The sequence below is a fragment of the Hyperolius riggenbachi genome, unplaced genomic scaffold (genome assembly GCF_040937935.1).
Source record: "Hyperolius riggenbachi isolate aHypRig1 unplaced genomic scaffold, aHypRig1.pri scaffold_191, whole genome shotgun sequence".
Taxonomy (NCBI): domain Eukaryota; kingdom Metazoa; phylum Chordata; class Amphibia; order Anura; family Hyperoliidae; genus Hyperolius; species Hyperolius riggenbachi.
The window spans coordinates 157,726-182,552 of record NW_027152402.1 but is presented as its reverse complement, the minus strand read 5'-3'; the positions used below and the strand labels follow the sequence as shown (position 1 = coordinate 182,552).

Genomic DNA, 24,827 nt, shown 5'->3' with positions numbered 1-24,827 from the left:
AATATTTTTAGCCATAGACTCTGAACAAGCATGCAGCAGATCAGGTGCTCTGACTCAGCTGACTCAGGTTTTATTGGATTAGCCGTATGCTTATTCCAGGGTTTTGACTCAGACACGACGTATGCCAGAAGATCAGCAGGGCTGCCAGGCAACTGGTATTGCTTAAAAAGAAATCTATATGGCAGCCTCCATATCCCTCTCCCTTCAGCTGTCCTTTAAAGCCAGTTTCAAAGCACAGATCTAAAATAAAATACTATCTTAAGGTGCTCACTAATGGTACAATATTTTCCTCAGTTGCGGTCATTCGATTAGATTTTAACGATTGAATTGTACAAAAAACCATGCCACATGTGGAGGAAATCGATGTGAAACAATCAAAGGATGTCATCTGAGGAAAATAATAATTGGTAATGGGCACGTTAAAAGACCAGAGTGCTTTTTTTCTGTGAACTTTGGTTTCTAGGCCTGATCACCTGACCAGAAGCTGCTTGACTAAGGTAGTGGGTTTCTGTCTCTGTGGCTAAATCTTGCTTGGATTGCCTCATCCCCGCTATCACAGGCCCCCTAGTGGCCGGACCGCTCAGTGCCTTCCAATATATTCCAACCCACAGACTGTCCAACCTCTTGGACGCAATTGATGAGCTGGAACCGTTGATATTTTGGCAGCAGACAGGCTAGAAGGGACTTGCGAACTACAGTAACACAAATTACACACTATTTCAGGGTACAAAGCTGCCACCACCTCTGTAGAAGGATAGAGGACCTACTCTAACTGATGCTAAGACCTGCGGATAAAAACAGTTAAAACACACTCTATTTTATCTGGCCATACGAACAGTAGAAGCGACTCATCGGAAAGCTAGGGTGCGTTCTGTGTGGCTGAATAATAGGTGTAGCTGAGAAATAAATGACTTTAGAGTCTTTTATTAATAAATGCAATATAAATAAATATATACAGAAACTCATTAAAAGTAACAATTAGACAATGATAACCCAGTGTAAAATTAAAAGGGAAAGAAATGAACGAATACTTTTAAGTTTCAGATGAAATATGTCCGTTTTTAAGAAAGCAAGTTAAAGTCCTTTATTCCAGATTGAGAGAAACAGGGCAACCAGCGTCACGGTCCTCCACAGCTGATTCCAGTCAGATGAAAATGGGGGAATTCCTCTTCCCTGGACGCAGCTTGGTTTTATTGAAGCTAGTTTTGGGGTGGGACCAAGCCTGCCCCCTCCGGTTTACAAACCAATCACAATCCATCTCCGTAGAGGGAGAGTTTAGGTTTGAACTGTAGAACACTAATTCAAAAAAGATAAATGCCATATTTGTGCTGATGACCGATTCATAATCCTTAGAATATGACAATTCTTATGATATCAAACTTGAATAGTGTCACATGTTCTGGCACTAAGCAGCCGAATAACTTAGCGGCTGGGTATGTCAGCGGCATAAATGTAATATTAAAATATTCAGCAGATGCGGACCAACAAAATAATATACTTTCCATACCTATCATATGTACGGTATTCCTTAAACAAGCAAAAATCATATACTACATTTATCTCCAATAGCTGTAGAATGGCTCCAGTATGTCTGGGAAAAACCAAATCCTGACTAGCCACCCTGCTGTGGGCTTCCTGACTTCTAAAGCAGGTTAGGCCATGTGGTCCTATTCAGATGGTTTTCACACGAACCTGGGAATTAAGCAGGGCTGGATTTGTACTCTTTACTGCCCAAGGCCACTGTCACCACCCCGCCCCCCTTCAGTATAGGTAGTCAGATGACCCTTCCCTCTAGTATAGGTAACCTGATGACCCCCTTCCAGTATATGTAGCCAGATGACCCCTCCCCTTTCCCTCCAGTATAGGTAGCCATATGACTCCTTTTATTTCCTCCTTTTCCCACTCCCCCTCTTTCAGTACATCTCGCCTTCACATTGCAGCAGCTATCATTGATGTAGATTAGAAGATAGAGTTGAGCCGAGCCAGTGTTCAGCCTTGCGTTAAATTACAAGGTTTGGATGTACACAGTGCTTGTAACACACTAATAAAAGGTAATCTTTAAACAATGCATATTACTGCAGCACAAAGGTCACCCAGTCACAGCATTACAGCCTCTTTGCTGGAGACCTGTCTCAGCCAATTGGCAAGGAGCAATGTTTGGCTGTTGTTAAGCACGAGAATCAAATGTTGTGCAAGTTGCCGGTGAGAGAGGTGCTCTCAGGATTCTGTCTTCATGCATCATGTCCATTATCTTCTCCCCAAGTTTGCGATGCCAGCTACCCGTCTTCATGGCCTTGCTGCAAGGAGGGCTTGTCGTGGTGTTTGTCTTGTTTATGAGTTATGACGGTGACTCGTACACATCACCTCTGCTTAACGGGACTGCAGGAAAAGAAGACCACCTTGCCTCCATCTTCCCCTTCTTCAAAGATGTCCACGTCATGCTGTTCGTTGGACTGGGCCTCATGTTGTCATTTTTAAAACTTTACAGCTTCGGAGGAATTGCTTTTAACTTCTTGATTGGCAATTTTGCCATCCAGTGGTCTTTGGTTGTCCAAGGATTCTTCTACCGCTACAAAGATGGGAAAATACATCTAGGTCTGGAAAACGTTCTTGACGCGGAGTTTGCTGCAGTGACTGTTCTGATCTCGATAGGAGCCGTCATGGGGAGGACCAGCCCCGTCCAATTGCTGCTGCTTTCTGTCGTGGAGATTCCACTTTTTGTGGTCAACGATTGGGTGGTCAACAGTTTCTTCCATGTTCATGATGTTGGTGGGACAATTGCTATCCACATCTTCTCATGCTATTTTGGCTTGGGGGTTGCTCAAGTGCTTTACCATCCTAAGCTACGAAAGGGTCACCCGAAAGAAGCCACAAGTATAAACTCTGATCTTCTCTCTCTCCTTGGTACCATTTTCCTCTGGATTTTCTGGCCAAGCTTTAATTCTGTATTGGCCAAACCTGGAGATGCTCAACACCGAGCTATTGTCAATACGTTTCTGGCTTTGAGTTCAGGGACAATCACCACCTTCATGATCTCAAGCTTGGTGGACAAACGAGGAAGGATTAGCCTTGTGCATCTGCAAAACGCTTCTCTGGCAGGTGGGGTGGCGGTAGGTATTACCGCAGATATCATCAGCCCTGGTGGGGCTTTTGGTGTAGGATGCCTTGCTTCCCTCTCCTGTGTGCTTGGCTACCAATACTTGAGCCCTTTCTTAGCCAGAAAGATCAAGCTACATGACCAATGTGGAATCCATAACCTTCATGGATTGCCGGCTATTATTGGTACCATCAGCAGTATTGTGGTTATATTGCTTGGACACATCAATGCATCCGGCTCTAGTCTGCATGAGATCCTTTACGATGACACTGCAGAGGGTCAGCCACCTGTTTTGGAATCGGTAGGAAGTGGGACTACCTGGACAGCAACAGATCAGGCCCTCTACCAAGCTGCGGCTTTTGGGATGTCGTTTGGGATCTCCTTGTTTGGGGGTTACATCACTGGACTGCTTTTGAGGCTTCCTTGTTTAATTCATCCGTCGGAGGAGTACTTTCTTGATGACCAATTGTATTTCCAGATCCCTGATGATACCAAAAACAAACCAACCTCTAATGAAAAGCTTCAGCAACTGCTGACAACCCTAAAACATGTATAGAGGAGGACTTCCGGTTCCGGCGCCCGGATGGTGGTTGGGTAGGAGAAGAGCTCCGCAAGCCGATCCCTCCCTGCACGGCTGAGGCGCAGATAAAGCACCCCTGACTCACCCACATCAGAGAGGGAAGAGACCGGAGCACGTCGCCGCAAACACCGCCGCATATGGAGCGGTACCTGCTGAGATCGGTCCCACGGAAGAAACAGCAGGCGGACCCAGAGCAGGCAAAGATGGCCGGCGCGGCCTCCCCTGAAAAAATGACGCAGTCTCAGTCTCTCTCAGAGGACAATGCATCACAGCAGGAGGCAGACTGGGGCTCAGAGGAGACAACGACAATCCAACAGTCAGGTGAGGGAGAGCGGCTGGCAATAGATTATAAACTATTAGCCACGGAAGTGGCAAGGCAACTAGCCCCAGAGCTACAGGCCACGCTGCAGGCAACACTCGATAAATCAATACAGGCCATCAACAGCAACATTCAGGCCCATGCCCAGAGACTGACACATGCAGAGCACAGAATTCAATCTTTGGAGGATGATATGGCAAAGGGGGGCCCAGGGTACAACAAGCTCCTGGAAGAGAACAAAAGCATTAAAGATAAATTACAGGATCTGGAGAATAGATCGCGCAGGAATAATCTGAGAGTAGTGGGGGTCCCCGAAAACATATCAGCTACAGCACTCCGAGAGTTATGTATGGTTACCATACCCAAGATGTTAGGTTTCAAAAGGGCCTTAAAAGTGGAGCGAGCCCACAGAGTCGGACCACCCCGCCCTGATCAGAGCTCAAAACCCCCCCGTCTAGTGCTAGCACGGTATCTGGATTTTGCCGAAAAGACGGATCTGCTGCGGGCCTTTAGGGAACTGGGACATCCGGTGGATTACCAAGGGGCAAAAGTCCGTCTGTTTAATGACTATTCGGTGGAAGTATCCAAAAAAAGGCAGTCATTTAAATTGGCTTGCGAGATGTGCATTAATAGGAAGTGGAAGTTTGCCCTACAGTACCCAGCTACCATGAGGATCACAGATGACAAGAATGAGGATCATATATTCACTTCAGCTTCGGAAGCCGTGTCATACTTAAAATCAATCCCTGATAATGAAGAGGGATAACTTTCAAGATTTTACATGATGCTCTATTACGCATTTGATCCAGTAGGGGGTGCTGCTATACAAGCATGGGAATTAGAACTTAATTCAAAGCAGAAAGTCACTTACAAATGACTGATGTATTATATTTGAGATATAGAGTGAATTTGGTTATATTCTGTGCAAATTTGGTTCATTTTATAAGCCGGTATAAGTAGGGGGGGGGGGAAATCGTCTTTGGAGACTGAAGGAGGTCATCCGGGAAAGAAGTGGAGTCACATTATGACATGATGGGACGCTTAAGGTTTCTATATTGCATTCTGTTTGTTGCGGGGATAAGGTTTGGGTGGGGGAGGGAAAGGGTGGAGGGAGAGTTTTTTCTGCCATTTCTGACCATATATTACTACACGTATAAGGTTTTAAAGCTGTCAAGTGTTCTTTTACCTGATGATCAATGGCCTTGAGAATAACGACGTGGAATGTTAAGGGACTTCGATCACCGGGCAAACGATCCATAATATTACGACATTTAAAGAAAATAAAAACTGACATCGCGCTACTACAGGAATGCCACCTAACGAGGGATCAATTTAATTTTATGCGAAAATCCTGGGTGGGGCAGGTGTTTGGCTCGCCGGCTAAGGGAAAGAAAGCAGGGGTTTTAATACTGATACACAAACAACTCCAGGGCAAGATTTTAGAGGAAAAATGTGATGGGGATGGGAGATGGGTGAGGATCAGATTGCAGTTAGCAGGCGAAGAATTGTCGATTTCAAGTGTCTATGGGCCTAATGAGGAGGATAAAAATTTTTTTACGGATTTGTTGTCCAATACTTTGAGCACAGGTGCTAATAAAATAATACAAGGCGGAGACTTTAATGCTATGGCCAGTCTCTGTGAAGATAGATCTAAGAAAAACAGAGCCAGTGCCCATACAGCAACCAAATCTCTATTATTTCAAGATTATATGCAAATGTCCCAGCTATGTGATGGTTGGAGGTCTCTAAATCCAGACACAGAGGAGTATACTTTTTACTCACGCCCCCACGATGTTTGGTCTAGGTTAGACTATTTTCTGCTATCTCAACATATCATGCCCCAAGTCACATCTATTGATATCCTAGATCTGATGATTTCTGATCATGCACCTGTTCAAATGGTGTTTTCCCCGTCCATCCCTAGAGGGACCGATATTATCTGGCGATTCCCAACGTTCTTATATGGAGATGAAGGCTTTGCTAGCCTACTCCAACAGTGGTGGTGGGAATATAAAGACGATAACCGAGCCCACATGAAAGATATATTCCTTTTCTGGGAAGCAGCTAAACCTACCCTAAGGGGAAAAATCATCGGTTACCTAGCATCCAAGCGAAAAACATCCCATGACCATTATATGAAGTCGGTAGATATCCTGCGGAAAGCACATAAGAACTTTTTAGATAAACCCTCCCCCGAGACAAAATTACTATGGCTTAAGGCAAAAGGGGAAATGGAAACCAAATTGAAATCCAGAGATATGTACCTAAAATCCTACAAAGATTTATATTTCTATAGACATGGCAACAAGGTGGGCACCTTACTGTCAAGGATGTCGAGACCTCCATTCCATAACACAATTATTACCTCACTTAGGACATCGTCGGGCCAGATCCAACATAATCCCAAAGATATTAATTCTACTTTTAAGGATTACTATAAACAACTGTATGCAGATCCTATTACACCTAGCTCCAAGGGAAAGATACAGAGCTGGCTAGCCAAAATATCTCTTCCAATTCTCTCGGAAGATGATCTAGCAGAGCTGAACTCTCCAATAACTGAAAATGAAATCCATACTACAATAAAGGGTCTAGCTAATGGTAAGGCACCGGGTCCAGACGGCTTGTCTCCCGAATTTTTTAAGATGATACGACAAGACCTGGTGCCTCACCTACTATCGCTGTTTAATAAGATACTAAAAGAAGGAAGATACCCGGCGTCAGCAAACATGGCCTATATTAAACTACTCCCTAAAGTGGGGAAAGATACCACGCAACCGGGCTCATTTCGGCCGATATCACTGATTAACCAGGATATAAAGATACTATCCAAGATAATGGCAGACCGACTGGCTAACTTACTACCTCAATTGGTTAGTCCCAATCAAGTGGGGTTCATAAGAAATCGCTCTGCGGTTTCCAACATCCGTAAATTGCTCCTAGTTCAAGATTATGTAAAAGCCTATCCCAAGACGTGCAAAAATTATGCAATCTTAAAGAGACTCCGTAACAAAAATTGCATCCTGTTTTTTATCATCCTACAAGTTCCAAAAGCTATTCTAATGTGTTCTGGCTTACTGCAGCACTTTGTACTATCACAGTCTCTGTAATAAATCAATGTATCTTTCCCTTGTCAGACTTGTCAGCCTGTGTCTGGAAGGCTGCCAAGTTCTTCAGTGTTGTGGTTCTGCTATGCACTCCCCCCTCAGGGGGGAAAGAAACACACAAATGATCTCTTGAGATTCAAAAGGAAGGCTGTATACAGCCTGCTTGTGTATGGATGTATTTTCTATGTGTGGACATACTGTACATCAACCTACTTCCTGTTTTGGTGGCCATTTTGTTTGTTTATAAACAAACTTTTTAAAACTGTTTTTAACCACTTTTAATGCGGCGGGGAGCGGCGAAATTGTGACAGAGGGGAATAGGAGATGTCCCCTAACGCACTGGTATGTTTACTTTTGTGCGATTTTAACAATACAGATTCTCTTTAATGATCGATGCTGAAAAAGCTTTCGACAACGTGTCTTGGGAGTGGCTTGAGGGGGTACTGGACAAAATGAACATCACGGGTCCCTTAAGGAAATTAATTAACGCTATGCATACTAATCCGCGGGCCCGCATATTCACCCCAGGCTTCCTATCAGAACCCTTTACGTTAGAAAAGGGAACGAGACAAGGATGCCCGCTGTCCCCCCTGTTGTTTAATTTAGCCCTGGAACCCATGACTCGCTATCTAGAAGCGAATATACAAGGCATAGAGGTTGGGGAAAGCAGAGTTTCTCAGGCCATGTTTGCGGACGACATTTTACTATTTCTAAAAGACCCATTGATCCAGTTGGAACAGGTACTAAAAATAGTTAAAGAAGTTGGCAGCCTAAGCGGATTTAAAATTAACATCGCAAAATGCGAACTAATGTATCTATCTACACAGGCCCCTCCACAAAACTTGACTCATCTTCAGGTAAAAGTTTGTTCACAGGTGACTTACCTGGGAGTAAAATTCCATAAAGACCCGGCTCTCTTGTATTCAAAAAATTACTACCCACTAATAACAGACATTAAACGTCAATTAACTAACTGGGAAAAGTTACCTATAAATCTGGTGGGGCGGGCAGCACTAATAAAGTCAGTGTCGTTTGGTAGATTGTTGTACCCTCTGCAGACAATTCCAGTGCTTTTAAAACACTCAGATATAAAAGATCTTTACAAGGCATTTTCCCGCTTTCTCTGGAAGGGGGGGAAGACAAGAATAGCTCTTTCCAGGTTACAATTACCCAAAATTCTGGGAGGCCTAGCTATACCTGATATAAGAAGATACAATTTGGCTTGCATTACGCGCCACATACGAGACTGGCTTAATCAATCAAATATTTATTCAAATTATGGGCTTGAGTCCTCGTTCTCGGAACCATGGGCACTTCCTGGCCTGTTACATACATCTCGTAAGCACCTTCCTCCCAAGGTTAGAAGCAGCAAAATAATTAATGACACCATAGTAACCTGGAGAGAGCTATGTAAAATCTTTAATAAGCCTTACACGGTTTACAAATACATGCCACTATGTGGTCTGCCCGAATTTCGAGCAAGTTTAGCCCACGGGGGTTTTATTGACTGGCGGGAAAAGGGGATCAAATGCCTGGGACAATTGATAGACCTGAACAAGGGTAAATTGTTAACATTTTCGGAAGTGAGATGCAAGTTTCGCGTTCCACAACAGCATTTTCTGTATTATGGCCAACTGAGGTCCTTTGTAAAAAGCAAGAGTGAGCAATTCAAGAAGATAGCCTTCTTGAATAACTTAGATGAGTTTCTAGCACCGCATGTCCCTAAAATATCACTGTCAATGATCCAGACAGACCTCCAAAAACTGTCGGCCCCTAGAAAAGCATCTATCAACTTATCGAACTGGTCCAAACATATACCAGGGGAAGATATACCCAATAAGATCCTAGAAGGCCACAAGAAATTTCAAAAATTAGTAATTGGGGAAAACTGGAGGGAATCTCACCTTAAATTAATACATAAAGCAAAATATGCTTTTAACATTAAATACAAGACTCCCCCGGTATATTACACACCAAATTGTCCCAAATGTGCATACCCTAATGCGGATTTATTTCATTGTATTTGGACCTGTCCAGTAATAATTGATTTTTGGAAAGGAATACTGCTCTATATTAAACAAATGTGTAAAACACAATTAGAAATGCTCCCCCTGCTATTATTGTTCAACTATGAAGAACCTAAATTGGAAGCAGGGGGAGAATCTCATTCAGTAGCGAAAGGCATAAGTAATCTAGCCCATTTAGTACTGATAGCGTCCCGGAAAACAATCTTCAATAAATGGATCTATCAGAGTCCACCAACAACCTGGGATGTGAAGGAGGAACTTACACATTTATTTCAATTGGACAAATTGGATGCGATTATTCATAAGGACAAAAAAACAAAGTCCTTTTTCAAAAAATGGAAGCTTTTTATTTTGATGACATATACACGACAGGAAATTAGAGATTTGATGGAGCATTTCAAATACACTAAGTGGTACCTTACAGAACATCTATTGGGTACTCTAGGAAAACTAGATATAACAGAAAGACAGTGAAAAGCAAATGGTCGGAAATGGCAAGGGGAGGGGGGAGGAGGGTGGGTTTTGAGGGTGGGTCACAAAGAAAAGAGTATTCACTCAGAAGTAATTATGTACAGCTTGAATATCATTAATGTATCATACCATTCTGAATGTTCATATACCACAAAATGTCATTCTTCTACTTTGTGAACTTGGGGTGTTAATGTGTAAAAAACAATAAAAATTTGTTGGAAAAAAAAAAAACATGTATAGAATGTCTTGAATATCTCTAAGTCCTAGTTACATCCAATGATCCACCAACTGAATGTCATCTCAAAAGGAGAGACCAGAGGAACTGCAATGAAATAAACATAATGAATACAATTGCTTATTATTATTTTTTTTACAATATTCATTTATAGATTATTTAGTCAGTTTTTGCCCATTGTAAAATCTTTCCTCCCCTGATTTACATTCTAAGATTTATCACAGGTGGTGACATCCAGTGGTGTAGCAATAGGGGATGCAGAGGTTCCGACCACACCAAGGCCCCCAGAACAGAGGGGGCATCCATTTTATTAACTTTTCTTTTGGTACTATGCTGTTAATATATATATATATATATATATATATATATCTGAATAATATCTGAACATTTGTATAGCGCTTTTCTCCTTTCGGACTCAAAGCGCTCAAGAGCTGCAGCCACTGGGATGCGCTCAGGAGGCCACCCTGCAGTGTTAGGGAGTCTTGCCTTGAACTCCTTACTGAATAGGTACTTAACCTAGCCAAGATTTGAACCCTGGTCTCCCATGTCAAAGGCAGAGCCCTTAACCAGTACACTATCCAGCCACTGTTAATGAACACCTCTATATGTGCAATGAATAGTGCTAATACTTAACTAACTGTTTCCTTACCCTGATTACACCTCTCTGACACAGAAACTTGTCCTTGGTAGGTTTTGGGGCTTCATATCAATAGAGTGCTTTGGGCCCCATGTGAAACTCACACTGGGGCCCCAAGCTCCTCAGTTGGGTCACTGGTGACATCTTTAGTTCTGCCAGGTGATCTGTATGCAATGTTTGTTACTGAGAGTTCTATGCCCAGAGAGAGATACTGCTTGCTTGGCAGTTGGAAAAATCTGTTATTTCCCACAATGCAACAAATTTCACAGACAACAAAGTGTCAGGACCTTGGTCATGACATCATACTGTGGGAGGGGTTTCACCACAATATCAGCCATACAGAGCCTCCTGACGATCTGTTTGAGAAAAGGTAAAGATTTGTCATGGGAGAAGGGTATCAGCTACTGATTGGGATGAGGTTCAATCCTTGGTTAAAGTTCCTATTTAATATAGTAAAGCAGAAAAGAGATACCATAATCACAGAAAATGAGTTATTTTCTGTTTTATTCTCTAATGGCAAGCCAGCTATGTTTACATTTGACTTCTTGTCCTCGGAATCGGAGTGGTGTAGTGGTGTCTACATCACACTGTGGGGTGTCAGGATGGACAGAGCACCCCATATGTTCACACTTTTTCTAGGAGCAAAATAAAAATCTTCCTCCATAGAAACAACAGATAAAAAATAAAGCTAGATCATAATGCACTATATACTATAATGAGTTTAGCCATATTATTATAAATTACAAAGGGGCTGAATCACAAAGCTTTTCTGTTGAATTATTTAAGCTTACTTATTAACTTCACAATTCATCTCTCCTTATCTAACTTAACTCATGATTATTTCTCTTTAACTGACTTAATTCATTGTTTATCTCTGCTTATTTGTTTATCTCATGTATTTAAAGGACAACTGAAGTGAGAGGGATATGGAGGCTGCCATATTTATTTCCTTTTAAACAATACCAGTTACCTGGCAGCCCTGCTGATCTATTTGGCTGCAGTAGTGTCGCAGGTAATCTTGTCAGATCTGACAATTAGCGATGGGCTTCTGAGTAGGAAGCCACTCGAATTTGTGATTAAAATGAGGCTTAATTGCTTCAGGTGTGTGGCTGGGAGAGAGAGGCTTACTTACCCATAAGTTTGTTGTCTTCTATGCATTCCAAACGTCTTGCACTCGTCCTATGGGACGCATTGCAAGACTCACTACAGCGCACTTCCTCATTCCAGCTTGAAGGAGGAAGTGCGTGTTAGTGAGTCTTGCAACACGTCCAATAGAACATGTGTAAGACGTTTGGAACGCATAGAAGACGACGGACTTATAGGTAAGCAACCCCCTCTCTCCCAGCCGCACACCTGAGGCAATTAAGCCTCATTTTCATCACGAATTTGAGTGGCTTACTACTCAGAAGCCCATCAGTACTGACAATAATGTCAGAGCACCTGATCTGCTGCATGCTTGTCCAGGGTCTGTGGATAAAAGTATCAGAGGCATAGGATCAACAGGACAGCCAGTATTGCTTAAAGGATACCACAGCCCAAAAACAGATGAGAAATGGGGGTGTGGGGGGGAGGGGGGTGTGGAGAGCAGGCATGTATGGTGAGCAGTCCTGATGCTCACTGCTCCCCTCGTTCTCCTTTCTGCCCCCTCCTGTAGCTGTAATTGCTCTGTGGCCCCATCTTCTGGTCAGGAGCATTGCAGCTTGTGGCTGTGTTGCACTCGTGCTACAGCACACGTAGCACAGTACAGAACCCCCGGCCGGGATCACTCTGCGCATACGTGTGAGGTCACACGCATGCACATAACGCTCTCGGCCAAGGGTTCCGTACTGGCGGTTGCGTGCTGTAGCAGTGGCAAGAAAGCCACAATACTTCCCGACCCAGCCGACCAGAAGACAGAGCCATGGAACAATTACTGCAACAGTAGGGGGCAGAAAGGAGAACTAGGGGAGTGGTGAGCATTAGGACAGCTCACCATACATGCCTGCTCCCCCTGTTTCTCATATGTTTTTGGGCTCTGGTATCCTTTAAAGAAGCACCCTCATGTATTTTACCATATATATCAATGGGAACATGACAGTACCAGGTTTCCCCGAAAATAAGACACTGCCTTATATTAATTTTTGCTCCAAAAGATGTGCTAGGGCTTATTTTCAGAAGATGTCTTATTTTTTGGGGAAACACTGGTAGTTTTCCAATACAAAATGTATATACTGCATGTCATGCTGAAACACAAGCAGCATACACAGAGCTTGTGGTTTGCAGATAGTGTCTCTCACTTACAAGAAACTGATTATGCTGATCATGTGGGTAAGAGTCTATTTCTTGCAGGCAGAGAACTCTGTCAGGCTCCCAGAGCTATGATAGGATAAGCTGTGTGTCCTGGGAAGAGCTGAAGTGCTGCTGATGCTTATCACTTTACGACAGATCAGGAGGGCTGGCTCCAACAAAAACACAAATTGCCTGACACATATACAGGACTGTAGAACTCACATTATACTGCTGCTCTCCTGTATCCAGGTTTTGTATTGAGCGTGACTTGTTGGTGTCATGTGGGCTGCTGCTAGCTAGGGCTTACATCCAGGGGAGGTCTTATATTTCAAGCATGCTAGGAATTCATGCTAGGGCTTATTCTCAGGGGATGTCTTACTTTAGGGGAAACACGGTAAACACCTACTCTGCTCTTGGTTTCATTCTTCTCTGCTAAATCTGCCTGTCATCAGCCCTGATAAGAATCCCCGACTGAGCATTCAGTCTGGCTTTGCCCGGAATGATTATAGCTGAGTCAATGTTCGGTGATGTCTTTTCAAGCCCAAGTCTGCCCCCTTGTGGCTCTGCTTTGCTGCTATTTATCCTGGAAGCAGAGAAGCAGAGCCACAAGGGGCCAGACTTGGGCTTGAAAAGACATCACAGAAGACTGACTCCGCTATAATCATTCCAGGAAATACTAGACTGAATGCTCAGTCAGGGATTCCTGACAGGGCTGATAACAGGCAGATTTAGCAGAGAAGAATAAAGCAGAGAGCATGGTAGGTGTTGTCCTATAAAGGTGAGAAATGTGTAAGCTTTGTGAATCAAATCCAAAGATACCACTCCTATTGTTTACAGTAAAAACTGTCTCCTCCTTAAAGGGACCCTGAGCAGAGGTACTGGGTATGCACATCATATTGGCGTGCACGTATGATGCGCGACAGAGGGGAGGAAAACAGAGAAGGAAGAATTTAGAAAGAATGCGCAGAGAGGACCCGCAGGCTTCCTGTTCCGAGGTCACATCGCGACTTTTGGCAGTCGCCGCTGTTAAGCAATTTGGAATGGGCAAACCGGGAGGCGGAGACTTTAACACAGGGAAGGGTGAGTGTATCGGCATTACCAATAATACGTGGGTACTCTTAAATGCATACCCAGTACTGCTGCTCATGGTCCCTTTAAGGTGTGTACTCACAAACTATTTGTGACGCCAGCCAGAATCATGCAAGTAACAAGTGTTATACAGAAGCGTCTATCTGGTGTACCAGAATGACATGGCGTACATGGGTGAGTGGAATGACTGCCCACCCTGCTGCTGCTCAAATTCCGGGCAGCGTTAAATAGTATTTCCTCTCCGAGTCATAGAAAGTTGAAAGGGAGAAGTAATTCTGGGTCCGGCGATCGGCAGCACCAGAATTACACTGCTGCGCGACCATAGAAAGAATAACATTAGGTCTATGGCGGCACCCAGGTCAGGTGCAGCGCAGGGAAGAGCGTGCTCTGAAATGACGTGGCTGTGCTGCACCTACGCAAGTGCGGCCATGCCTGTGTAGTAACACGGAGCCACTCATACACAAGTGGCTCCAGCTTACTGCGGAGGCGTGGCCATACTTGTGCAGGCGAGTGCACGCTCTACAACAGGGGAGCAGAGGATGTCGTGGGGAGCCTCCATAGAAAACAGATGCTGTCCTCTTCTTAGGTGAGTATGTTTTTTTTTACCCAAGGTTCACAGCAGGTACACTTTAAATCCAGACTTCAGGCAATGAAGTAATAACAAATCATGGAACCCCCATCACACTTTTTAAGGTTCACACCTCCTGCCCCTCCCTCTTTGTTAAAACCCCTAGCCTAGAAACCCATCTGTCAGATGTCATAACAAGTGTGGCTGCCATATCCCCCTATAAGAAAGGACCAGTACTGGAGGAAGAACAAGAGGTTCAGGCCCCCCATGGCACTGGGTCCCCCCTGCGGCTGCACCCCCAGTAGTTACGCTTCGGACTCCAGACACATTGCTAAATACATCATTTGATAGCTTACAAAGCAGCATGCCCAAATGTAATGCCACATAGTTAGTGCCCATTTGGACGTGTTGCGCGGCGAGATCGCATTTGTGATTTATGCCAGAGGAGAAAAAAATATGTTATATTTCTGGATAGCAAGGAAATCGTATAATATTGCAATTTTCCTCCGCTGGCAAACTTACTACAGGAGCGCAAATGCGTAAAAAAGACACAGCCTGCAGCTGGAAAAATTTTACTACAATGATGTGATTGTCCATGTGCGATTTCCGTTATACACCCGATGTCCTTGTGTTTTGCGATCCGCAAGCGATCGGAAACGGGATGCTAAGCGATGGAAATCAAGTGCGGTGTGAAACATCCCCTATACAATGCATGTCATCAAATGCATTGTGCTTTACCGATCAACAAACAATCAAATCACAAAATATGAACATCAAGAGATCATCCTAGCCTAATGGTTCGTAGACACGTCAGATGAAAGTCACTCAAAACGAATGACGGGAGACCGAGTCGTGTAAAATACCGACGAATTGGCAGATCATTTATGAGCGCACCCAGAAACACCACTTCTTTATCACCCCAGGCCCCACACTAATGGGGGCCCTGTGCTGCGAGCAAGAGGGGATAGCAGTGTAGGAAGGGGGAGCAGCAGGCACACAGTGGCACTCCCTCACCTGGGGCCCAAACTTCTGCGCTCCCCCCTCCAGAATTCAGCGTGCCGGCAGCAGGAGGGGAACCAGAAGCTGGATGTCACTGTTCTTCGACGTCTACAACACTGCTCACTGTACTACCTGATTAGCAGAAGTACAATGAGCGGCATTGTAGACAGAGGCCATCGCCTGGAGCCAGGAAGAGGTGAGTCGTTCCCCGCCCGCTGCCACTGCACCAAATTCTGGAGCAGGCAGTTGGGCCCCCCTCCCCGCCACCGTGTGCCCACTGCTCCCCGTTCCAGGCTACCTATAATGAGGGCACCTACAGCTGGCTACTTATACTGTGGGTACTTATAGCTGGCTACCTATACTGGAGCAACTATACTTGGCTACCTATACTGGGGGCACCTATAGCTGGCTACCTTTACTTGGAGCAACTATACTTGGCTACCTATACTAGGGCCAACTATACTTGGCTACCTATACTGGGAGCACCTATAGCTGGCAACATTTACTCGGGGCAACTATACTTGGCTACCTATACTGGGGCCAACTATACTTGGCTACCTATACTGGGGGCACCTATAGCTGGTTACCTATACTCGGGCCAACTATACTTGGCTACCTATACTGGGAGCACCTATAGCTAGTAACATTTACTCGGGGCAACTATACTTGGCTATCTATACTGGGGGCAACTATACTTGGCTATCTATACTGGGGGCAACTATACTTGGCTATCTATACTGGGGCCAACTATACTTGGCTACCTATACTGGGAGCATCTATAGCTGGCAACATTTACTCTGGGCAACTATATTTGGCTACCTACACTGGGAACAACCATAGCTGGCTACCTACTGTATGCTGGGGATAACTATACTGTGGCTCTAGGCCCCGCATAGGACTCTCGCCTCAGGCCCTGCGTACTCTAAGGCCACCTCTGTTAGGGACACACTAAATTCTCACACTTGCTATGCTTGAGAAAACTTTAAATACATAAAAAAAATATTTGTTTTAGGTCTACTAGCCCTTTAAATAAAGGAAATCCACTTTCATGCATAATAAAGATGGCTCCCGGGGGTTTTATTGCACAGTCTGTCCTCTGTGTAAATGGCTCACGACTATTCTCCCAGTTTTTTTCCACGGTACTCCATAGTTAAACGTTAACTTGAAATACAGTCAGCAATCTAAACAATTTAGCAATTTTATGATGCAGCAGATAAGGTGGAATTGGTGCTGTGCAAACAGCTGAAAGTGTCCCGAGAGGGTCACATGTAAACAAACACCCGGGCAAAAATATTCATCTTGCCATTGGAATGTCACCTGCATTCTGAAAATGGCAATGTTACTCCCAAGGCCAGGGTTTTCCATAGCTGAATGCAGTGCTGAATCTTTACGCCAGGTAGGAGACTGCTTTTTTTTCAGGCCGTGTTAAACCACTCAAGTCTGGTCTCAGACAAGCCCCTTGTAGGTAAAGTTAGTCAAGTTGAGCCAAGTGTGATGATATCATCACATCGTCCCTCCTCTAGACTGGCTGGACTTTGCATCTGCTGAGTTTGATCCAGTTCTAAGGGCTCTTCTGTGGGAAAAGTATTAGAGGCAGCCAGGCATTGTTTAAAAGGAAATAAATATGGCAGCCTCCATATTTCTCTCAGTTCAGGTGTCCTTTAAGCCTTATGCACACATACAAGAACTATAACACAAAGGGATCAGAACTTTCTCCCTCACGCAACAGTTCAGAGCCAAGCGCTGTGCGGACCTATCTCTAGCCTACAGGCTAGGCAACGCCTGGTACACACCATGCAATTTCATGTCAGATAGACGGGTCGGAATTGATTACTTCTGACAGGTCCGATCTGATTTCCGATCATTTTTCTGATCATTTATATACAAAACTGTTCAGAAAAACGTTCGGAAATCAGATTGGACCTGTCGGAAATAATAAATTCGAGCCGTTTTTTATCTGATGGAAAATTGCATGGTGTGTACCAGGCATAAGATTCCCAGCAGCAGTGTAACCTGCTAAAAGAGGGTTCCAAAAGTTTTGCTAATGTATTTCTATGTGTGAGGTAATTTTAGCATCTAAGTTTCGCCTTAGATGTCAGCCTATGGAACTGAAACAGCGCATGGGAGAGGAGTAGAGGCGCTGTAATGGTCGCATAGACTGTTGCTAGGCGACCAAAGCACACAGAGCAGTGGAACTTTCCAGCTGATTGGCTACCCTGTGTCTGCTGACTGTGATGTAGAGGGTCAAAGTTGACCCTAATGATGTAGTATAGCGGGCGGGTCGAACTCGCATATAGTTCGCGATTCACCGCCAATGTTCGCACGAATCGGTTCGCCGGCGAGCCAATCGGGCCATCTCTAGTTACGGGTTGATTGAGGCTACCAGTGACCACCGTTCGGTCGCAAAGAAATCTTTGATGATTTCAGCTGAGTCAATGTCTGGTGGATTCCTCTCAGCTGGAGCCCAGTGCGAATGGATAAATCGGGTTACAGCAGCCACTGCCTTTTAACCTAAATTATTAAGAGGCACTGATTTCAGTCTAAACATAAGTATCCTCTGATTAACCCTAAAGGGATTTTTTTTAGTTCCCTAGATTAGAAAAATGATGTTTTTTAAAGTGGACCTGAACTCCTGCACAGGACAGAAGGAAAACAGAGAAATGCGCCCTGTATATATTTAGAGAGTTTAGCCTGTCTAATTCCCCCTCATCTGTGTCTAATCCCAAATTGTAATTTTATCTCTCCCTGTGTCAGCCGACTGCCATAGCAGATAAGCTCATTTGAAAGCAAAGGATGTTAACAATGTCTGCTTCCATGAAAGCATGAAGTAGATACACTGCAGATTTATTGCAGGATTTGTATCAGCTGTAACAAAGAAATGTTTTTCTTTAAAGGACAACAGAGGTGACATGTGACATAATGAGATGGACATGTGTATGTACAGTGCCTAGCACACAAATAACTAGGCTTTGTTCCCTTTGATCTTTCTCTGCCTGAAAGAGTTAAACATCACATATGCAAGTGACAATTTCTGTCCGGGTCGGGACCGGGTCAGACTATAGCTTAACCCATTAAGAGGCACTGATTTCAGTCTAAAGTTCTAAACAGAAGTATCCTCAGATTTCTGGCTAAAGTGATTTTTTTTTAGTTCCCTAGATTGGAAAAGGAGGTTTCTTAATACCAGATTCCACAGGCATTTGCATAGATTCTTTTGTAATCAGATAGTCTAAACTATTTCATAATCTGAGACCTGAATGTCATATGAAAAATGCCCATAGCTTTACGGTCTTGCTAGTTCAGTCAAAGTGCACAGAGCCTTGTGGTTCATAAAGTGTTAAAGCGGACCTGAGCTCAGAACTTCCTCTGTGCGCTAAAAGATAAGCAGCAGCATAATGACCTTTAAATAAAAACATTTATCTGCTACAGCTGATACAAATCCTGCAATAAATCTGCAGTGTGTCCTGCTTTCATGGAACATCACCTGGTTAACATCCTGTGTTTACAAATTAGCTGCTCTGCGGAGGCAGCCAGCTGACACAGCTGAGAGATCAAATTACACTTGTGATTAGTGGCAGATGAGGGGGAATTAGGCAGGCTAATTTCTCTAAACACGCACACAATGCATTTCTCTATGTTTTCCTTCTGTCCCATGCAAGAGTTCAGTTGAACCTCGGGTGAAAAAGCACATACTCGCCTAAGAAGCGGGAATCCTCTGGATCCTGTAGAGGTTTCCTGTGTCCTCCTTGCTGCTGCCACTCGCATCTTCTTAGTAAAGTATGTGTTCCTCGACGCAAGGATCACCACGTGTTCACTCGGGTGCTATGTACACACACACTAGATTAAACTCGGCAGATAAAGACTGCTTTGTCTCAGAATCTAGCATGTGTTGTTTTAATTTGGCTATTCTGTGATCAATGCGATTGGCTCACAGTGATCACCTGGTAAGGAGCCAACGAAACTGGCTCCTATAGGAGGAAGCCTGGCTGTCACGTGACAGTTGAGTTTACTTCCTCTAGGAACAGCGATCGGTTTGGGACCGTGGTAAGGCGCGGAATAGAATCTACGCTGCATCCCCTAACCCAGTGATCTGCAAACTTGGCTCTCCAGCTTTTAAGGAACTACAAGCACCACAATGCATTTGCCTTTATGAATCATGACTGTGGCTGTCAGACTCCAGCAATGCATTGTGGGACTTGTAGTTCCTTAACAGCTGGAGAGCCACGTTTGCAGATCACTGCCCTAAGATTTGACTTCATTAAAACTGGATGAGACTATCCCATTGTTTTGTCAATCGAGTTCAGGCGGGAACGAGCATTCGCTGCCATTTTTTTCTCACAAAAATCCGGCGGGACACGAAATAACGAAACGCCACACAACAAAAGTAAACAATGCACCAGTTGCTGGCAGGAACAATGAACTGGGCCTTATGCTAGGTATACACCATGCAATTTTCTGGCAGATTTACCTGCCAGATCGATTATTTCCAACATGTCAGATCGGAATTCAGATTGATTTTTCGATTGTTTTTTCTGATCGTTATTCCAATTGATTTCTGTTCAACTCTACGGAAATCGATCGGAAAAACAATTGAAAAATCAAAAAATCTATCGAAATTAAGATCGGACATGTTGGAAATAATCGATCTGGCAGGTAAATCTGCCAAAAAATTGTATGGTGTGTGTACCTAGCATTATGCCTGGTCCACACCATGCAATTTCTTACCAGATAGATGTTTCAATAGATAATTCCTGAGAGGTCCGATCTGATTTTCGATTGTTTTTGTATAGAAGTGAACAGATAGAAAATCGATCAGAAAAATGATCGGAAATCAGATCAGACCTGTCGGAAATGATCCATTGGACCCATCTGATGGGAAATTGCATGGTGTGCACCAGGCATTAGTTTGGGCAGTTGTATCAGCAGATTTGACACAGGCCGCTTATCTGTAGTTTATGCACAGCAATGCTGCTTACTCTGTATTTTTGTCTGTTAAGTCAACACTCTGACCTTGATCTGTAAGCAATTCTTTTTAGCAGCGGTCGGAGTCCATAAAAGCTGGACTCTCCCTTTAAATGTACTTTTCCAGGCTGTTATCAGGAATAACAGATTGATTACTCAGCTGATGAGAGTCATTTATGACTTTATCCATGTGACAGCTGATAGTTTGCCGAGCACACACAGCGGGCCCCATTGACTGAGCCTCACAAAGATCAAGTGTGATCCTCAAAGCATAACTGAAGCCAGATCTAAATGGTCAAGGGGCTTCCTCAATCCTCCATCTTAAAGAGAATCTGTACGGAAGGAAAAAAAACGCCCCTGGGGGTGCTCACCTCGGGAGGGGGGAGCCTCTGGATCCTATCGAGGCTTCCCCCGTCCTACGGTGGTCTTGCTGCAGCTCCAGGAACGGCGGCCATGTAAATATTTACTTTCCCGACTCCAGCGCAGTAGCGGCCCTTGGCTCAGAAATAGGCGGAAATAGCCGATCCCAGTCGGGTCCGCTGTACTGCGCAAGAACAAGTCTCCTGCGCAGTACAGGGGACACAACTGCGATCGGCTATTTCCGAGCGGAGATCCGCAACAGCGCCACCCGCTGGAGCCAGGGAAGGTAAATATGGCACAGCCTGACAAATTGTCGGCTGTGCATTCAGTGGGCTGCAGTGAGATCGCCATGGGACGGAGGACGGGGGAAGCCTCAATAGGATCCAGAGGCTTCTCCCTCCCGAGGTGAATACCCTCCAGGACAAATTTTTTCTGCAGTCTCTTTAAAGAGGAACTTTAGTGAAAACAACGTAATGAAGAAAATTGCTTATTGTTTACAATATTCATTATAGATGATTTAGTCAGCGTTTGTCCATTATACAATCTCTCCTCTCCCTGATTTACATCCTGAAATGTATCACTGTTGGTGACATCTTTAGTTCTGCCAGGTGATCTGTACGGAATGCTTGTTACTGAAGGCTCAACAACTTGAAGAAGTTGGACAACTTTTGTCAAGTAAAAGATGTGAAAACGACAAGGCGTTATCACTGATAAGAGGTGACCAACGACTGATAAGACGCAGCTCAAGTCAATCCAACAGTATATTATATGGTATACTAGTTGACCTAAGCTCGTTTAAACACGGGCTCTAGGTCTCTTCACGCCACCACCGCCGCGTGTGTGCGTACATGCGTGCGTGCAGCGCGCACAGACACACACGTCCACCCGCTCGGCCGGCCCGCCCTGCGTCCCGGGACAGACGCAGGGACACTTGCATTTTATTGTATAGGATTATATTGGTATGGTATATTTTCACCTGAGCCTGACATGGGATCCAGCGACTGTCCTTTGCAGCACTTAATTCCAACCTGAAAATGTAATTATCTCCCCTTTTGTTCTGCAGCTGCCACTGAAAATATATATCATGAGCTCACTCGTTTTCTGTCCCCTCCTAAGGGAGTTTTATGGGAGGGTAAACCTATTGGTTGTCGGTGAGCACATGTGGAAGAAATGATGCAGGGGGGCGGTGGGGGTGGAAGGAAGGAGGAAATGTAAAAAGCGGGAGAAGGTGATGAGGTCACAAACCTGATTGAAAATTGAGAAAAACAAGCGGAAAAATAAAGACCTAAAAATAGGCGGCTGGGTCAGTCTATAGGGGGGAGGAGGGGAGGGGGGTGATAGGAGACTGGGAAGGGAGAAGGGACAGCTGAGTGGCTTAGGAGGTCACCAAGAGAGACGGCAAAGGCCGGCAGGGACACCCGTGTGATCAGCCTCTGATGGAAGCAGCCAGTCTCCATAGTGCTGTATAGACCTAGTCACTGAATAACTTTGCTTTCTAGAAGTCTGCAAAATGCCACTGGGTTACATGTCTCATTCCCCCTCAGCTTTGTCATAGTCCGTAAAGGGTGAATGGGGAACTCTGCAGTTTTCCTCTTTGATGCAGAAGTTCCAAAGATGATTCCTGCTAGGAGAATTTAGTTCCAAAAGGTATCGAGCATATGACACCACCCACTTCCTCCCTCTACTGCTAAGAGATGAGCCCTCCATTGCCAGCACTACAGCTCAGCAATGTCATCATCTTTCTTATTATCATCCTGTCCTGCCTGCAGTAAGAAACCATTTCTCACTTCTCTTTTATTTAACCCTTCTATAAAGACAAATGTATCATTTCAAATTTCAGTGGCAAAGGAGTCTAGGGTGCATGCACACGTCCACTTTTGATTGGCCAATTTTATCAATCAAAATTGAATGTGTGTACTAGGTTCAAAGTGGAGGATCCCATTGAATATGAAAAGTACCATGGATGGGTAATTGGTAGGGAGAAGAGGGGAGCAGAGGACACGAGCAGCAGCAGCAAACTCAGGAGGAGGTAATCTAGCCCACCATGGGCTTCAATCATTTATTTTGGCGTTGGTTCAGGGGTACTTTAAGGTTAGTTACAAGAAGTCAAGGTAAGTGGCCCTGAACTCAGAACTTCCTCTCTGCTCTAAAAGATAAGCAACAGCATAATAACCTTTATAGAAAAAACATTTCTTTATTGCAGCTGATACAAATCCTGCAATAAATCTGCAGTGAGTCTACTTCCTGCTTTCATGGAAGCAGACATAGGGCTTGATTCACAAAGCGGTGCTAACTGTTAGCACACCTGTGAAAACCCCCTTAGCACGTCTAAACCAGCTTTTCGCGCGTAAAACTTTACGCGTGCACTGCACAGAGCGCAGGGCGCTCCGCGCGAAGTCCCCATTACAGAGAGTCTGAAGCGAGAATAAATCTCGCTTCAGACCTCATAGATAGCAGGGGCATGTATGCCCCTGCTAAACCGCCGCTGTCGCGCCGCTAAACGGGGGTCCCTTCACCCCCAAATCCCCCTCCGTGCAGCGCATCCCCTCTTCCGCATAGCGGCGGGGCTAACCGCCGCAGCCCTGCCCCACGCGCGTCTGTCAGCGCGTATCTCCGCCTCTCCCCCGCCCCTCTCAGTCTTCCTTCACTGAGAAGGGCGGGGGAGAGGCGGCGATGCGCCGCTGATACCCGCGACTGGAGGCAGGGCTGCAGCCGTTAGCCCTGCCTCCAGGAAGAAATAAATCACGACCAAGTTTGCGACCAAGGTATGCGGGGGTGGGTTTGGGGGTGAAGGGACCCCCGTTTAGCCGCGGGATAGCGGCGGTTTAGCAGGGGCACACATGCCCCTGCTAACTATGAGCTCTGAAGCGAGATTTATTCTGGCTTCAGAGTCTCTTTAAAGCCTATGGGACTTAGCGCGCGCATAGGACTTTGCGCGCACTGCTTTCTGAATCAAGCCCATAGGGTTAAAATAATGAGTTTATAAAGTAGCTCTCAGCAGAGAGATCGAATTACACTGGTGATTGGTCACAGATGAAGGGGAATTAGACAGGCTAAACTCTCTAAATACATACAGGGTGCATTTCTCTGTGTTTTCCTTCTGTCCTGTGCAAGAGTTCAGGTCCACTTAACCTCCTAGCCGGTTATCCTGAGCTCAGCTCGGGGTAACCTGCGCAGGGGGATTTCTCAGGCCCCGCTGGGCCGATTTGCATTATTTTTTTTTGTTACAAGCAGCTAGCACTTCGCTAGCTGCTTGTAACACCCGATCGCCGCCGCTATCCGCAACGTCGTGCCGCCCTCCCCCCCCCCCCCCCCCCCCCAGACCCCTTGCGCAGCCTGGCCAATCAGGGCCAGGCAGCGCTGAGGGGTGGCCCGGGATTCCCTGTGACGTCCATGACGTCGGTGACGTCATCCCGCCCTGTCGCCATGGCGACCGGGGAAGCCCTGCAGGAAATCCCGTTCTCAACGGGATTTCCTGCATACTCTGATCGCTGAAGGCGATCGGAGTGGGTGGGGGGATGCCGCAGCTCAGCGGCTATCATGTAGCGAGCCCTTGGCTCGCTACATGATTTAAAAAAAAAAATATAAAAAAAGTTCCATGCTGTCTCCTTGCCGGATTTTTTAGACCAGCAAGGAGGTAAATGTGCCAAAAAATGTGGATTCACACTTAGATGCGATGCCTTGAGTTGCATCACATTGCATTCCAGTGAAAAAAAGCATGCTGCAACGCAACTAATCTAATATGAGATAAGGGGGGGGGGATTAGTCAGGCTAAACTCTCTAAATACATACAGGGTGCATTTCTCTGTAGTGTTGTCCCGAATGATTTGCACGCAAACTTATTCACGCAAAGAACGCGGGTTCGCGTTGAATCGCGAACTTTATGCGAGTTCGACCCGCCCCCTATACTACAGCATTGGGCTAAACTTTGACCCTCTACATCACAGTCAGCAGACACATGGCAGCCAATGAGGCTGCACTCCCTCCTGGAGCCCCCCCCCCCCCCCCCCCTTATACAAGGCAGCAGCGTCGGCCATGTTCTCACTCTGTCTGTGTGCTGCTGTATTAGTGAGAGAATGGAGAGACATTGGAGAGATAGGGGAAGCGATAG

The 24,827-nt window shown here is 45.1% G+C and overlaps 1 protein-coding gene and 1 pseudogene across 4 annotated transcripts in view; both read left to right on the top strand.

The window, feature by feature from the left end:
* The window catches only part of LOC137543730 (hexokinase HKDC1-like), a 145,055-nt gene that overhangs the window by 42,506 nt on the left and 77,722 nt on the right, over positions 1-24,827 (top strand). The window contains exon 1 of one of the 4 annotated variants that reach the window (XM_068264863.1): positions 16,759-16,793. The exons of the other annotated variants lie outside the window; for them this stretch is intronic. The gene's annotated coding sequence lies outside the window, so the exon portion shown is untranslated. Of the gene's footprint in view, positions 1-16,758; positions 16,794-24,827 lie in introns of those variants that run through there. 4 annotated transcript variants of the gene reach the window in all.
* LOC137543729 (ammonium transporter Rh type A pseudogene) lies at positions 2,195-3,930 on the top strand (annotated as a pseudogene).